The sequence below is a fragment of the Malaya genurostris genome, chromosome 3 (genome assembly GCF_030247185.1).
Source record: "Malaya genurostris strain Urasoe2022 chromosome 3, Malgen_1.1, whole genome shotgun sequence".
NCBI lineage: Eukaryota > Metazoa > Arthropoda > Insecta > Diptera > Culicidae > Malaya > Malaya genurostris.
Window position 1 is genome coordinate 232798750 of NC_080572.1, and position 16891 is coordinate 232815640.

At 40.2% G+C, this 16891-nt stretch overlaps 1 protein-coding gene across 4 annotated transcripts in view; it reads left to right on the forward strand.

Moving 5' to 3' along the window:
• Positions 1-16891, forward strand: part of LOC131439010 (uncharacterized) — an 803522-nt gene that overhangs the window by 216187 nt on the left and 570444 nt on the right. The gene's annotated exons all lie outside the window — the stretch shown is intronic.

Genomic DNA, 16891 nt, shown 5'->3' on the forward strand with positions numbered 1-16891 from the left:
AGTTAAAAACAAATTGCCACTGAAGCCATAATCATCCATTTTCTGCTTCCTGCGTGTGTTGGTTGTTAAGAGCTCAATGATTATCGCAACGTGGTAATTGAAGACCAAGGTAGCCTTCGAAGAGCAAACAGGACGAAGCACTTTCGATTCAATCGATGTGAACATTACCCAAATTGTAACTCCGTATTCCGCAAGTTACAACGTTTGATGAATCACAAAACTGCATTAGCTTACGCAGTCACAAAAGCAAACTGGCTGCCGTGCCTCGAAATCATTCCAATTTGTAGATTGTATTACTTGATGGCCATATAAACTAACTTTGACGGTTCCCGATTTTAGGTACCGAAGTAGCTGTTGAAAACTCTGAAATGAAATTAACGTCTATTTTTTCGAGATGGCTTATGGTTTTAGAACAGGTAAGCACAAAGAGATTGTGATAGTTCCGAATTGCCGAAGCCAAATCAGGTGAACAAGATAGTGGAGAAGCAGCTGAAACCCTAAATCGTCGATGTTAGCTTAAGTAGCGATACTCTTCTGTACCCGCGCAGTTTCTCGAGAAAACGTTTGTCTCGGAATTCAATCGCTCCAGTTTTTGTCAACCAGGTTACCAACCGATACCAAAAGTGCGTCCGAATCTACATCAGAAAAGCCAAACATGCTTGCGGAGTGCGCTCGCGTTCGTTTTTTAATCTCTAGTAAACATGCGTGGCACCCAGAAGCAGAATATCTTTTTTCATATGCAGAATTTTGCTTAAACTATGTTACAAGCACTGAGTACTAATTCTTGAGGCATTTGTTAGCTCGCGCACAGCAAGACTGCAAAATTCACAAAATTCACTCTAACATTGTGAACAATAATTTAGACGAAAAAGGTCAAAAACCATCACTATGATGGATTAAATAACATTAACCCTCAAATTTGCGATGTGTTGTTTAAAAACAACATACCGGAAATGCCTCAAATTTCGGACTTATGAGTTTCAGGCAAAATTTTATCGATACTAGTGTGTGCATAAGAGCCTTGTGTGTTGGTCGAATGTCTCGCTCTATATAAGATATAGGTTTCGTCAAACTGAAAAATCCAATTCCATTTTCAACTGTAAGAGATTATTATTAATCTTATTTATTTTACTCCGGTTCGTATCTTTTGGTCATCGACCGAGGAAGTAAGAAATTCCAATGTTTCGAAATATACTTGATTTCCATTCTCTGAAAACTGTTCTTTATAACACTCGAATTCCCATAGAACTGAACTGTCTTAGCTTGACCCACAGTCAGTGTGAAACAACAACATTCTGACAAGTGGAAGCAAAACCCACCCCATTTATCTGATCTCTGAACAAACTCACCCACAAATAAACAGAAAAATATTCGGCTTCATACCTTTTTCCACTCCACAAACTTGAAACCGCGCTACGCGAGCACAATCATCAGGATAAGGAGACAACTTAGCAAAATCCGGATACGATATTCCGGTGCGGAATTTGATCTTCTCTTTCGACAGACCTCGCCTTTGCTTCTTACCGCACAGGACAATTTCGTGATTTGTGTAAGTGAGTCCAACTGTTCTTCCTGCACAAATTGTGTGTTCAAACGAATAGAGCGCCATACGTCCTTAGCTGTCAACCAGCGCTTTCGAAGTTTTGAGTGATGTGAAAAGGAAGACAAACCATTCTTTGTTGCCCTTTGCTCGATTTGATATGGCAGTGAATATTCCAGTCTAGTGCGTTTCTACAGTTGATGACGAGGGTATCAGTCTCGTAGTTCGCTTACTTGACCTTTTCCTGAGGAGTGTATCACTTGACGCGTGAACTTTACCCCATTCCATCAGATCCTGTTTACATGTTTCAATAAAAATAAATCCGAGTATCGAAATCAGATAACAATTTCAGTATATCCTTACTTTGTGCAGTAAATTTAAATTTTCATTTTCTTCACGTTTCGTCTTCGACTGATCCGTGCATTACCATACTAAAAGAAAACAATATTTGCACGAGATGTAAATCAATAGCAATAGTCGACATCTTTTATGCAAAACTGAATTGAAATGTAGTTCTTCACTAATGAATTAGACTGTAGTTTTAAATTTATGTTTATTTGAGTCGTTCAGTTTCCGTTTAAAGGCCCCAATCACGCGTTTGTGATTGTTCTCATTGACCTGACCAGAGTCACGTGTTTTATAAGAAAGAATTGAATCCAACAGCCATATCTTTGTTTTATTTCACTGTCTCATTCGTAAACAAACGTATTTGCATCGGAAGCATTTTCGTCTCTCACTCCAACAAAAGAGATTATCAACGCCAACGTCATTCGTTCTCTTACGACAAGAAGAAACCAAAATATTATTTGCATGGAAATTTAGTCGAATTTTAATTCTCATTCATTTAATTCCACGAAGCGTGAGTTGAATATCGATACTGCACAGCATACGATTTTCACTGAGATCCGAAAATGTCGGAAAGGTTAAATGAATAAAAGAACTCAATTTGAAAACTTCTATTCCGCTTTTGTCGTTGACTGGACATGGATCTCGTTTTTTTACCAAATACCTTGAAATTCACAGATCTGATAATTTTCGGCGCGGCTGTTTTCTTCCTATTGAAATAATGAAGACTTTATTCGCCTCAAAACTAGAAATATTCATCGTGAAAAAAGTTGTTTACGCTTCTGCTAAATAACTCGTACTGATTCTTAAACTGTATGACGCATTGTAGAAAAGGTGAATCATTGGAATAAAAATCAAGTTATGCCCGCTGTTGGGAAACATCACGAACTTATTTATACAACTACTAGCTGACCCGTCGAGCTTCGTCTCGCCCAAAAATTATTTGTTCGAAATTATGTTTGGAGAGCAGAATTGTCAAACGACTAAGTGATTAACATTTCTTTCCAATATTTTTTGGATTACTTAACCTACAGTCAACGGAATTCGACACACATTCGCAGTCCAAAAAAAGAAACATCACCAAAAATTAATGTGAAAATGTGAAACACTTCTGTTAAGTAAAAATAGTGCAAATGTACAGGCTGTCATCTCATCCTTTGAATCAATGCACTGAACAGAGATCCCTCTCTAATGACTTCGACATAATAAGGATATAAGGTGCCACGTTTTCTCTTCCAGATGTGGTTCTTGCTTCCGGTAATCGATTAAAAAGTCCTCAATTGCCACTTATTATGTGCGCTTAGTGTAATCTAATTTATTCGAAAATGAAAGAAAAATCTCTTAGTTTGACTTTAGAGCTTCTACAGCTCAATCTTTTTATTGATTCATTAAAAAATTCTGTTTTGTTAAACTCACGCTCACAATGGCCAATATTAATCCTTTAACTGGTAAACGATATCAGAACTTTTTCTTTTGCCTATACTGCCCATACTCGCATATCAGTCCCATATCGATTTTCGCCAATTTTGAGTTAGCTTTAGGAATGCAATCTATCCTCAATATACTCTCAGAAATTGCAATAAAAGTTGAGGTTTTGTTCAGTAAAATGTGAAAAAATATCAACTCACATCAGTCCCGTTCAGTGCAAATTTCAATAATTTTATTTGTTGCAATATTGGAATAGCAAAGGTGTATTACCGATATTTCATGTAATAATACCATGATTTAGCATTAGGGAGCACAATGATCAAGAAAATTGAAAATAAAATTTTGATCGTCTTTTTTTCGACATGTCGATTTTTTAGATGATACTAATATGCAAGTATGGGCAGTACAGCGGTCATACAGCCGTATGCATTCCGCCATTAATTCATTTATGTCGTATCCACTTGATTCTAAACCTAACCCAGCTTCCACCCCAACTTTTGTCAAACCGTTTGTTTAAAGTCAGTTTCGAACCTAGTTTCAACGTTGTTGAACTGAAAATCTAGTCAGTTTCGAACCTGGTTTTTATATCAGGTTTGCTCAAACCCCTGTTGCTAAGTGTGGACCCAACACAGTTTCGTGAAAAGTGTCTGTTTGATGAAACTACTCAGGGTCAGTTGAAACAGTCATGTGCATTCCGCCATCCGGTAATTTTTCAAGCAATAATTTCGATACCTTATTAAACACGTGGCTCGAAATGACAAATCACATGGATCAAGTATGCATGTGAAATCTTCACACAAAACATCTCGTTGCGCGCCAATCAAAATTTTCAACGATCTAGTATTCTTTCCTTCGACGGCCAAGCACTTATGCCACTCGTTGCGCGCCAAACATCAATCGTAGATCTAGCAATCATTGACGACTTTTTCAACGGAAAATTCCATTGTCCATACAAAACAACTTTATAAATTTTTCCCACTTTTTCTAATTTTTTTTGATGTACCTAGTGGGAGTAAAAACTGATCAAATAAAAAAAAATATCATGTAAATCCATCCATCTGTTCTTACGTGATGCGATTACAAAAAATGACCTTTGCATTTTTATATATATAGATTAGAAATTTTGATCATGTTTACTTTTAGTTTCTTTTTCATACATTTTTGTAAAAAAGTGATGAAACCCTCTACAAACTTACAGGGTTATTACGAAAAATTTCAAAATCAGTAGCGAAACGAGCGATATTCGAGCCTTACATCACTATTTTTATACAGGTAATACTTACCACTGAACTTTAAAATCCACTTGAATATAATCTAAAAATTTGCAACACGTTACTCCTTATGCAACACGTCACTGCGAAACCACATGAAAATTAATTCGGGTTTAATCATCTTTTTCGATGGTCTTAGTTAAAATATAATCTCTGATGTACGGAAAATGTTAAAGTAAATATATAATTGCTTAGAATTTTTATTTTGAAAGAAGTTAAACAGATTTCAGCGAAGACATTTTTTTTTGCTTCAACATCTTTTTGCTCGACAAGCTTTACCTTCTCGGTATGAAGAATTTTAAGGTACACCACATCGGGATGATTTGATTTATTATTTTTAATTTCAGTTTCAGTTATTTATCGGCTCCAGTTTAGCTTTTGTTTTCTAAGACAGCGCCTCCTCTTGTTGTCGAATTTTACTCTGAATGTCTTTCTTTTCCTCCTCATCTCTTTTATTCTTTTATTTGGAGCAGGGAAAAGCCCACTGGATTTAATTTCTGTTAAACTTGCTCTCCAGCAGGCATAAAACTACCTCATCTTCTGCATCAACAGATTACAATCATCCAAATGATACATTTCCTTAAATCTAGTGCTTCTATAGTAACTAAATCTAGTGAGACAATAATATGAGAAACGATTTCTTGATAACATTACCTGATAAATGAATGCCGAAAGAACTGAAATATTTGTTAAATATGCAGCACATACTAGTAACGGGCACGCTATATTCATAATTATTTCTAGCTAAGAGATATCCGAAGAAAAAAGTAGGATCGAAGATTACGACGCCGAATGTCTAATTGTAACAATTGCAATAGCTCGGAGCAATCGATTCGCGACTGAAGTAGGTCTGCCACAAAACTAGTCTTTATTTATTTATTTATTTAACTAATATACATAATCAATAGACAAAATATGGTCTTAATGATTATTTCAAAGTATTTTTAAAAAGCTAGTTTTAATTCGACTGCGCGGGACATGGAAATCGAATTCCGTCGAAACAGCATTGAAAGAACGTTGCAATCCAATGATGGCGCCATTGATTCCATAATTAGTGCGGTGTAAAGGCATTCTGAGGAGGTTGTTGTTGCGAAGAGCTCGTGCGCGAACATTTATGTTTTTTTGACAAAGAAGTGCTGAACAATCGACATTGTTCAACAAAACGTCGGCGATTAGCAATGCACGGGACAGATCACGTCGCACCTTCAGTGTATCGAATCCGATAAGCAGTCCGCGACTTTCATAACTCGGCAACTGATGAGGGTTATTTCATGGTAACTGGCGAAGAGCGAAACGAACAAATCTGCGCTGTATTGATTCGATTCTGATATTTCCATTATGGTAAAGCGGGTTCCATACCGCCGAACAATATTCGAGCGTTGAACGTACAAGCGAGCAGTAGAGAGACTTCAAACAGTAGATATCTGTGAAGTGCTTAGCAATTCTCATTACAAATCCCAGGCAACGTGAAGCTTTTGCAACAATGTACGAAATATGTTGCTTGTAGTTCAGTTGTTTGTCAAGAAAAACCCCAAGATCCTTGGCACATGTGACTCGTTCTCGGTTGTCTTAATAATTTTGAATAACCTAAGGTCGTCGGCAAATGATAATCGTGGGACACTCAGTAAAAAGTACACGTCATTGAAGTACAGGAGGAAAATCAGTGGTCCGAGGTGACTGCCTTGTGGAATCCCAGAAAAAGCAAAAAAATCATTAGATACATTATCACCGATCTTAACCGCCAATCGTCGATTGCAGAGGTACGATTCAGTCCACTGAAGAATACAGGAACCGAAACCCAGTCGGTCCAGTTTGGCGATAGTAATAGCGTGATTTATTTTGTCAAAAGCAGCGGAGAGGTCCGTATATAAAACATCTGTTTGAAGACCGTTTGACATAGTATCTGTTATTCTTACAAACATCACGACGGACAGATAATAAATCGAGAGCAATATGTTGGCAGCGGTCATGGTAATTCGTTAGGTTTGAAAGATACCTCCATGGAAAACGTCGGAGAGTGAATTGGACAAATTTGCGTTGAATCACCTCAACGCGTTGGATATCGTTTTGGTAATAAGGTGATCAGATAACAGCAGAATCTTCGAGAGTTGAGCGAACTTAAGTGCAATACAGCGCCTTCAAGCAATGTACATCAGAATATTTTTTTGTAACACGAAAAATAAGCCCTAATAGCTTAGAGACTTTGGAGATAGTTAACTCTATGTGCTCCTTAAAATTATACTTGGAATCCGAAAGAACACCCAGGTCCTTAACAGACGATGCGCGTTTGAGAACAGTTTGTGAAATATTGTAGTCGAACTTGAATACAGACATTTTGCTACTAAAAGAAATGACGGAGCATTTAGTGACATTTAAAACCATTTTTTTGATGTTACACCAATTAGTTAAATTGTCCAACTGTTATTGTACGAACTCTGAGTCTGCTGTAGAACTGATTATATGAAATATTTTGAAGTCATCGGCGAACAATAGCTTCATACACTTGATCGAAAAAATGAGATCGTTGAGACACTGTTGGGGAGCGGCCAATTACCTCCTATCCGTTGATAGGTCAAGCAGTGGTAGCGTAGAGGTATTCCAATCCCCAGCATCGAAGGGGTACTGTAGCAGCCTAGCCACAGCACAACCAAAAATTGTTCTTCCCAGGTACAAATAGGGTAAATTGATTCGGTGCACACGACACTAATTATTAATTAAACACGAACTTATTAAGAGTACACACATCATGCAACAATTACTGTATTTTTCCTTAAACAATAAACGGTTTGACTTAAACTATTTTAATTATCATGCGGTCCACCGCACATGCCTTCCGGTGAGTTGGCTTAAAAACTACTAACTGCTACTCCGAAATCTGGTTATCATCATCCTTTGCCGCCTTGGTGCGATGTTTTTTATCGGCCAAAAGAGCAGGATGCTGCTAGACGTTCATCTCTTTTATATACGGAATCGATGATCATCCTTATCACACGTACGTTCGGATACAATAATCGATTTGCTACCTATAGTTGCTATGGTAAAGATGATCAGGTTATCTCTGTTGTAGTGATCTCACGGTGCTGCACTAGATGATGTCTTCATTTGTGGTTCCATCGACATTGATATGGAGCATAATCAGTAGACCTCAGGGTTGTAGTTGAAGGTGGTTGATCATGTTAGCAAACATCCTCACCCACCCAGAAATTGGTCAATTTCTGAAAAATAAAGCAGATCCTCTTCGACGGGATAGGATTGGGAAGGAGGGATTTTAGGTTGACGCTGACCTTTCGTTGATTTTCGTTTCTTCATTTGCGATCGGCAAGAAACAAATTTTTTCTACGGGTCGGGTAAGTAGTCCGGTGGCTGTCCTTAAGGTAACCACCCTTACAACTCCGTCTTTTCCGGGATGAGTATCACATATTCTTCCCATCTTCCACTTCAGAGGGGGCTGATTATCGTCCTTAATCACAACCAGCTTTCCCACTTCAATTTGAACCGCTGGTTTCCATCGTCTCGTCCTCGCTTGCAGCTGACAGAGATACTCCCTACGCCATCTGGTCCAAAAATCTTGCAACCTACGTTGAGTTAGTTGCCAGTGCTGAAGTCGATTAATAGGTATCGTAGTAAGATACGGTTCAGGTAAGGCATGTATTGATGAACCGATTAAGAAATGTGCTGGTGTTAATGGTTCCAGATCGTTAGGATCATCGGACATTGGTGTTAGGGGGCGAGAATTGAGGCAGCCTTCCACCTGTACTAACAGGGTGTTAAAGTCCTCTGACGACATCGGCGTTTCACCAACAACCTTGAGCAGATGATTTTTGGCGGATCGAACTGCTGCCTCCCAAAGGCCACCGAAATGTGGTGCGCTTGGTGGGTTAAAGTGCCATTGAATTCCTTCCTTGACGCATTCTCTTGACACTACCTCGTGGTGATTGCGATTCTTCAGCAGTCTAAGGAATTCTTCCATCTTGTTTCGAGCACCCACAAAATTAGTTCCGTTGTCGGAATACATATCCACACATCTGCCTCTTCTAGCTATAAATCGTCGAAGAGCTTGAAGAAATCGGTCCGTTGAAAGATCTGTAACAAGCTCTAAATGAACCGCCTTAGTACAGAGGCATATGAAAATCGATACATAGGCCTTGACAGCCACTCGCCGTGGCGCGGTTCTGACATAAACGGGGCCAAAATAGTCAACTCCTGAACGGGTAAACGGGCGAGATGCTGTAACTCTCGAAGGTGGCAAATCCCCCATGAACTGCTGAATCGGTGTTGGTTTTAAACGGTAGCATTTCAAGCATTTCCGCACAATGTGTCTCGCTACATTCCTTCCTCCTAGTGGCCAAAAGTGCAGTCGTACTGCAGCTAATAATAACTGCGGTCCAGCGTGCAGCAGTCGTTCGTGGTATTGTAGCAGAATCAAGTAAGTAAATTGATGCCGTGCGGGTAAAACAATTGGGTGTTTGATGCTTTTAGGCCAATCATCTTGCCCTTTTTCCAACCAGTCCGGTCCTTGCCACCAGAAAGCGTTTTGGATAATATCCTTGGGATTAATGCCTCTGGATATCAGGTCGGCAGGATTTTGAATTCCTGGTACATGCCGCCACTGACAACCCTCCGTAATCGTTTGAATTTTTGCTGTACTATTAGCAACGAATGGACTCCACGTGGTAGGGATGGCCTGAATCCAACGTAAAACACACGTCGAATCTGTCCAGAAGAAAGCCTCCGCGTTGATTCCAATAGAACCTTTCACCTTCCCGTAAAGCTGAGCTGCTAAAAGTGTCCCGCAGAGCTCCAGTCTTGGTATGGTTTGACACTTTAATGGAGCAACCTTGGATTTGGATGAAAGTAATCGCACCTTGAATTTTCCTTCCGCATTCTGACTTTGTAAGTACAAACATGCACCATATGCCTTCTCTGAAGCGTCCGAAAAGCAGTGAATCACAATCTTTACTGCTTTTGGCATTATCACACAACGATCAATCCTCAATTGGTTGAACACCGGAAGCTGTTCATGATACCGTATCCACGACTCACCCACCGTTGAGGGTAGTGGTTGATCCCAACCTACTCTGCTGTTCGATTCGTCTCGCAATGCCCATAATTGTTGCATAAAAATCTTCGCGGAAGTAATAGCTGCTCCCAGCAGCCCCAATGGGTCGAACAGTGTGGCAATAGTAGATAATATATAGCGTTTTGTGAGTGCCTTTCCAGTTTCTAACGCGGGAACCGTGAATTGGAACTTGAGCGTGTCTGTCACTGGCATCCATGTTAATCCTAAGGTTTTTATCGACGAGTCTGGATCTAAATCGATTCCTTCCGATATTCGAATCGCGCGATCTTCCTCGGGAACACCGTTTAAAATTAACGAACAGTTCGATGCCCACTTTCTTAATCGAAATCCTCCCTTGGCCATCATAGCTTCTAGCTGTGCTTGCAGTTTGATTGCAATGTCTATATCGTCTGCACCCGTGATCACATCATCCATATATGTATCATAGATTACCGCTCTTGCTGCGAGTGGATACCTTTCCTCTTCATCCAATGCTAACTGGTGAAGTATCCTGGTAGCTAGAAATGGCGCGGATTTGGTACCATATGTCACTGTGCCTAGTTCATACGTGTCAACCTTATCCGTAGGCCTCTCCCGCCAAAGAATGCATTGGAATGCACGATCTTCCTGGCAAACATTGATCTGACGAAACATTTTCTCCACGTCAGACACGAGCATAATCTGTTTGGTCCGACTCCGTAATATGATTGAGCGTAGGTCATCCTGTATCACTGGTCCCACCAGCAACACATCGTTGAGTGAGGTTCCCGAAGACGTTTTACAGGAGGCATCGAATACTACACGAACCTTAGTAGTCGTGCTGGACTCTTTGATCACTGGGTGATGTGGTAAATAGCACCGTTTAACCGAACCGGATGAAGCATCATCGACCTTGCGCATATGTCCCAATGATACATATTCCTCCATGAATGCCGAGTATTGATCACGTAGTCCTAAGTTCTTCGCCAGCCTACGTTCAGTTCCCTGTAAACGTCGATAAGATATATCTCTAGACTCGCCTAACCTAGAGAATATGTCTTCTCGCTTTGGCAAAGCCACAGTATATCGACCGTTAGCATTCCTATGAACAGATTGCAAAAATAGTTCCTCACAGCGTTTTTCCTCTGGTGAAAGTGGGTTGCTTAATTCGACCTCCTCACATGACCAAAATCGAGACAACATTTCGTCGAGACCTTCCAATGTGGACACATTGCAGCTAATATGTGAGGATTGGCTCGGATTCGCGATACCACCGCATATCACCCATCCGAATGCAGATTTGTTCAATGTTGGTAATCCTTCACCAATTGAAATTCTTCGACCGGTTTCGAAAATTTCGAAAAATGGTTCAATTCCAAGTACGAGGTCCACTACCTGCGACTCGAAAAACGCTGGGTCGGCCAGTTGAATTCCTGTCGGAATCGACCATCTATCCGTGTTGATGGTGGTGCTTGGAAGGTTTACCGTAACCTTAGGAAGAACCAAAAATCCTAGCTCTCGAGAAAATGCAGATGTTCGTGACCGTATCACCGCACGTATCCTGTGCTTTACCTTGGTCTTCGTTTGACCGATTCCTAGTATCGAAATATCTACACGATCGCGAGAAAATTGCATCCGCTGTGCTAGCCGCTCTGTTATAAAGTTGCTTTCTGAACCAGAATCCAGTAGAGCCCGAGCTGGTAATCTATTACCGGTGTTATCCTCTATTAAGACGACCGCTGTTGCTAGAATAACTTGCGTAGCATACTGGTGCGCCGCAACTGTTACCAACATATCACTGGCTGCCAAGTTAGCCACTTGAGTGGGAGAGGGATTTAATGGTGATTCGGCTGCAGGTGCTCCATTGTCCTCAGCAACTACTGCAGCCTTTGGATTCTTATTCCTTTCCGGCTTAAAGCAAACTAAGGTATGATGACGGCCTTTGCAATTGCGACAAGAATATTTGGATTGACATTCCCTTGCCTGATGTCCTGTCCTAAAGCAATTTCTGCAAAGTACATGAGTTTTCAAAAGTGCATCTCTATCCGTCACTACCATTCGTTGAAACGCGTTACACTGATGAAGAAGATGATCCGATGAACAGGCTACGCATCGTTCTCCTGACGATTGCGACGAGCTATGGCTAATCCTCATAATTTGTTTCTGCCTTAACAACTGAGATGACCTTTGTGAATCTTTATTAGCAACAGCTCTCAGCGGCAAACAATCCAAAACCTGCATTCGCCGTCGCAAGAAATCTGACATATCCGACAATGTATCATTCTCCTTCGTGGCTGAAACCTCCTCCCACCCCCTTCGCGTGACTGGATCCAGTCTAGTAGTCAGAATGTTAACTAGCAACAAATCCTTATAATCCGTCGGTTGAATAATCTGATCAAGAGTTTGTACGATTCTCTCGAAACCCTCCACTAGGGTATGCAAATCGGCTACTGATTCCTTGGGAAGCGTAGGTAAATTGAAGAGCGACTGGATCTGCCGCTTTTTCAATTGTTTGCTGTTGTTATATCGCCTCAACAGCATTTCCCATGCCACTTGATAATTTGCCTTCGTAATTTGAAGAGGGTCGATTAAGGATTTAGGTTCACCTTGGAGACAACCCTTTAAGTAATGGAATTTTTCCACCTCTGGCAAGTCTACCTTCCAGTGAATCAGGGAAGTGAATAGGTCTCGAAAACTCAACCATTCGTCCACATTCCCATTGAATGTTTGAAGCTTAATCTGTGGTAGGCGAACATGATCTGTGACCAACTGCATCGCTTCACCTGATCGCATAGACTGTTCTAACGCTTGTGGTTCTTGAAGCATTTTGACCTTTTCCATTAGGAATGCCTTGACCTCATAATAGTTGTCACTAAATTCCATACGCTCCTTCTCATAGGCCGATCCTTCCGGATTATAGTCGTCATGGGATAGGATTTCGACAAAGGTTTCACTAAAACTTTCCCATATTTCTTCCAACTTACCAAGGCGTACCTCCACCTCAGTAACCTTGCAGGATTCCTTGAATGACTGAACAAACCGCCAAATATCGCTGAAGGATAGCTGAATTTCCTTCAGTTTTGCCGCCAACGCCCGCATTGACGGTGGTTTCCTGGTTGTGGATGTTCCAGCAGCAGGCATTGTGTATGTTACGATGTAACGATGAACAGAGAGAGGGATAATCGGTGTAGTTAACTGAGAAGAGACCTAGCTTCGCTAGGCATATACTGCATGAAGTTACTGACCCGACAAAAATATATTGGCGCTGTAGATTAATTATCTTTACAGGTTCCGTGTTAACATAAATAACCGTCCGTGAGTAGTTAGACTCGATTACATACACATGAGTGAAGAGGAAAGTATGTGGTGTAGTATTTGAATAACTCCGGCTTCGGCCGAACATATACCATGGCAACTCACCACCAAAACAGTAAACGGCACCAGTTGCCAATAAATTCCAACTAAGCCAAATTAAAACTCCACCAACAAACCGCAGGCTTGTTTTTGCCCAAATGGCAACCAGGGCTCCAAAATAATGATAAAAAACGAAGAGGATCGATGCAAGATTAAAATTGTGTATTTCTGTACGCCTAGCTTCGGCAGTATACTAAATGTAAGTTTACCTTTGAAAAAATACTGCGATGCCACCTCTTCGTAACACGAATGTCCTCGTGATAGTGGTATGATGAGTGATAGCTCCTGTGATATTTCAGTTGTACCGATGCCTTCCGATTATTGTATGATCGAAACGCGAGGCAAATTGCCAACCTCAGACAATTCGTATTCAATCCAACGGTGAATACAACCACTCCAGTAAGCAGTTTAGATCACATTAGCAGATGAAAAAACATGTGTTAGCTTGTGGAATTATCGAAGCTTGGCTGGACATATAGCATGCAAGGGTTCACTAACCTGGACAAAAATCCACTCCACAAAGTCCAAGCTACGTGGAAATAACCAGAAAAAATGGCGTTCCAACCGAGGTAACGCCAACTCTGCAGCGCGGTGTTCAATAGACCAATTGTGAACAATGTTGAATATAACAATAGCGGTGTCCAATAGACCAATGGCGCGGATTCAATTATCCAATGGCGGTTTGAGCGTCGGTGTGGTACCAGCGTCGACCATGTGTCGAATCAAGTCCGTTTCCAAGGTTCCGATCCGGTTCGAAGGACCAAAATGTTGGGGAGCGGCCAATTACCTCCTATCCGTTGATAGGTCAAGCAGTGGTAGCGTAGAGGTATTCCAATCCCCAGCATCGAAGGGGTACTGTAGCAGCCTAGCCACAGCACAACCAAAAATTGTTCTTCCCAGGTACAAATAGGGTAAATTGATTCGGTGCACACGACACTAATTATTAATTAAACACGAACTTATTAAGAGTACACACATCATGCAACAATTACTGTATTTTTCCTTAAACAATAAACGGTTTGACTTAAACTATTTTAATTATCATGCGGTCCACCGCACATGCCTTCCGGTGAGTTGGCTTAAAAACTACTAACTGCTACTCCGAAATCTGGTTATCATCATCCTTCGCCGCCTTGGTGCGATGTTTTTTATCGGCCAAAAGAGCAGGATGCTGCTAGACGTTCATCTCTTTTATATACGGAATCGATGATCATCCTTATCACACGTACGTTCGGATACAATAATCGATTTGCTACCTATAGTTGCTATGGTAAAGATGATCAGGTTATCTCTGTTGTAGTGATCTCACGGTGCTGCACTAGATGATGTCTTCATTTGTGGTTCCATCGACATTGATATGGAGCATAATCAGTAGACCTCAGGGTTGTAGTTGAAGGTGGTTGATCATGTTAGCAAACAGACACAATAAAAATATAAACGGTCCAAGGTGATTTCTTTGAAGAACTCCAGAGGTAACAGTAAATGGTAATATTGTACAGTCTCCTATTTTCACTATCATTTCACGATTATATGATCGAAGCCGATTCAAAAATTATCCGTTAAATCTCAATCTACTTAACTTGGAGATCGTTATGTAATGATTGATTTTGTAGAACGCAGCAGAGAAATCGGTGTGTATAGAATCTACTTGTAGTCATGCTTGTGAAAAAGATATACGCCCTTATTCTGAATAACGGCGTATTGGATTTTCGATCGAATATGGTTCGGTCGAATCCTAGCTACCTTTGATTTTGCTTGCGTTATTGGGAATACGAATTAAATACGATCGAAAAAACGATACGTCGTTATTCAGAATAAGGGTGATAATGAAGGAAGGGTAGGTGACTAAATTTGTGGAAGTTGAATGCTTTGGTATGAATCCATGCTGAGTTTGAGATATGTAGTCAGAGCAACTATGTGTTATAAAAATGCTACAACTGGGATGCCAAAACTCTTGTAACGGCTTTAGCACCTATAACTTACAAAAATGACGCATATTACTCTTCACAACACACACACACACACAACTTACAAAAGAGTAACGGATGTAACGCCTCATAATGCTTGTACCATTAAAAAAATGTACAACAAGTAACGTTTTTTAACACCTAAAAAAAGCAAAGCCTTGGTATTACATTCCTGTAGTGGAATTTGACCTTCTGTTTCAACAGACTTCGCAGCCGATTCAGAGTGTACAGAACCATTGCATGACTAGTGCTACGATTCTACTGACACTACGAATCCTTCCAGGTCGGGGCTCGAACATACGACAACTGGTTTTGTTTTTTTGGTTTTTTAACACCTAGAATTTACAAAAAAGTTACGCATGTAACGGCTATAACTAACAAAAGGTAACGCTTCGTAACGCCTGAACCTTACTAAAAAGTAACGCATGTAATGCATCGTAGTGATTGTAGCTTATAAATGAGTAACGCTTGTAACGCTTTGTAACATCATAATTCACTTAAAAGTAACGCATGTAACGCTTCGTAATATTTATAACTTACAAAAAAGTAACACACATAACGCTTCGTAACGCCTTTAAATTTCCAAAAAGTAACATATGTAACGCTTCGTAACGCCTATAAATTACATAAAAGTAACGCATGTGACGCTTCGTAACGCCTATGTTTCACAAAAAAGTGATGCATGTAACGCTTCGCAACACTATAACTTATTAAAAAGTAATGCATGTAACACTTCGTAACGCCTACAACTTACAAAAAACTAACGCATATAACACTTCGTAGCAGCTATAACTTACAAAAATGCGACGTATATCACACTTCGTAACACCTATAACTTCCGCAAGAATCTAATCCTTATAACTGTATCTAACATTCTTAATTTCCACAAAATAAATCATATGATCATATTTTAAGAAAATTATCGTATGCAACGCTTTCTAGCTTCTTTAAATTAACGTAATGCTTCCCCTCTCACGATAATATCGAGTGAAACGCTTCGTCAAATGGAACATGGGTTCGATTCCCAACCCCGCACATAAGATCAGAAAGTTTTTCTAGCCAAAAGAGGCGAATGACATTGAGGTTACAACCTCTATAATTGGAACAAAAAACAAATTTTCATAATACCTTTACTCAGGTGTTGACTCAGATAGGTCTCAAAAAAACTTATCTATTTTATTATTATTGTCATTTTTGTTTACCACGATTTCATCCTTCATTTTATGTCAATTTGACTCTGTTCTACTTCGTAGGACTTGCCACTGCGTGCTTGATCGGCAGTAGAGTTTTAACCATCACGTAACTCTCGAAATCTCTATCTGACGATGTAATCTACATCTCGGGAGAGGCTAGGGCCCCTTTGTGTACGTGACTGTTGTTGTTTAATAGTACCAAGATGTTGTAGATGACGGAGCGAGCATATCCGGCGTCCACAAAGTGCCGCACGATGTCCGTTTTCGACACGGTGGGGTACCGTTCTTACAACGCGCACATTTTTGAACGGAGTTGCTCTATTGTACCATCACGATTAGAGTTCAACTGATAGAGCTGTCAAATTTTGTCTGCTGTCTCATGGGTTACTGTGATTGATGCTGCATCGGTGCGGATGAAGGTAAACTCATGAAAAATTGGTAATTTTTGTCCGTTTTGTTATAAGCTAGCGTTAACGATAATTCAATTCTCATACAGATAATAATACCAATTTTCTATTTTTGTGTTTGATGGCAAAGAGTTGAACCAACCGACCCGCCCGCAATAGATTTTTCATTATAGATGTTGAGCAGGATTGGATTTGGATATTTTCGATTTAAAAAAAAAAGTTGGCAGCTCTGGCTTGAACTTCCATCAAGTGTAAGTTTTATTTTTTCTTAGAGTGCATATACGTTAT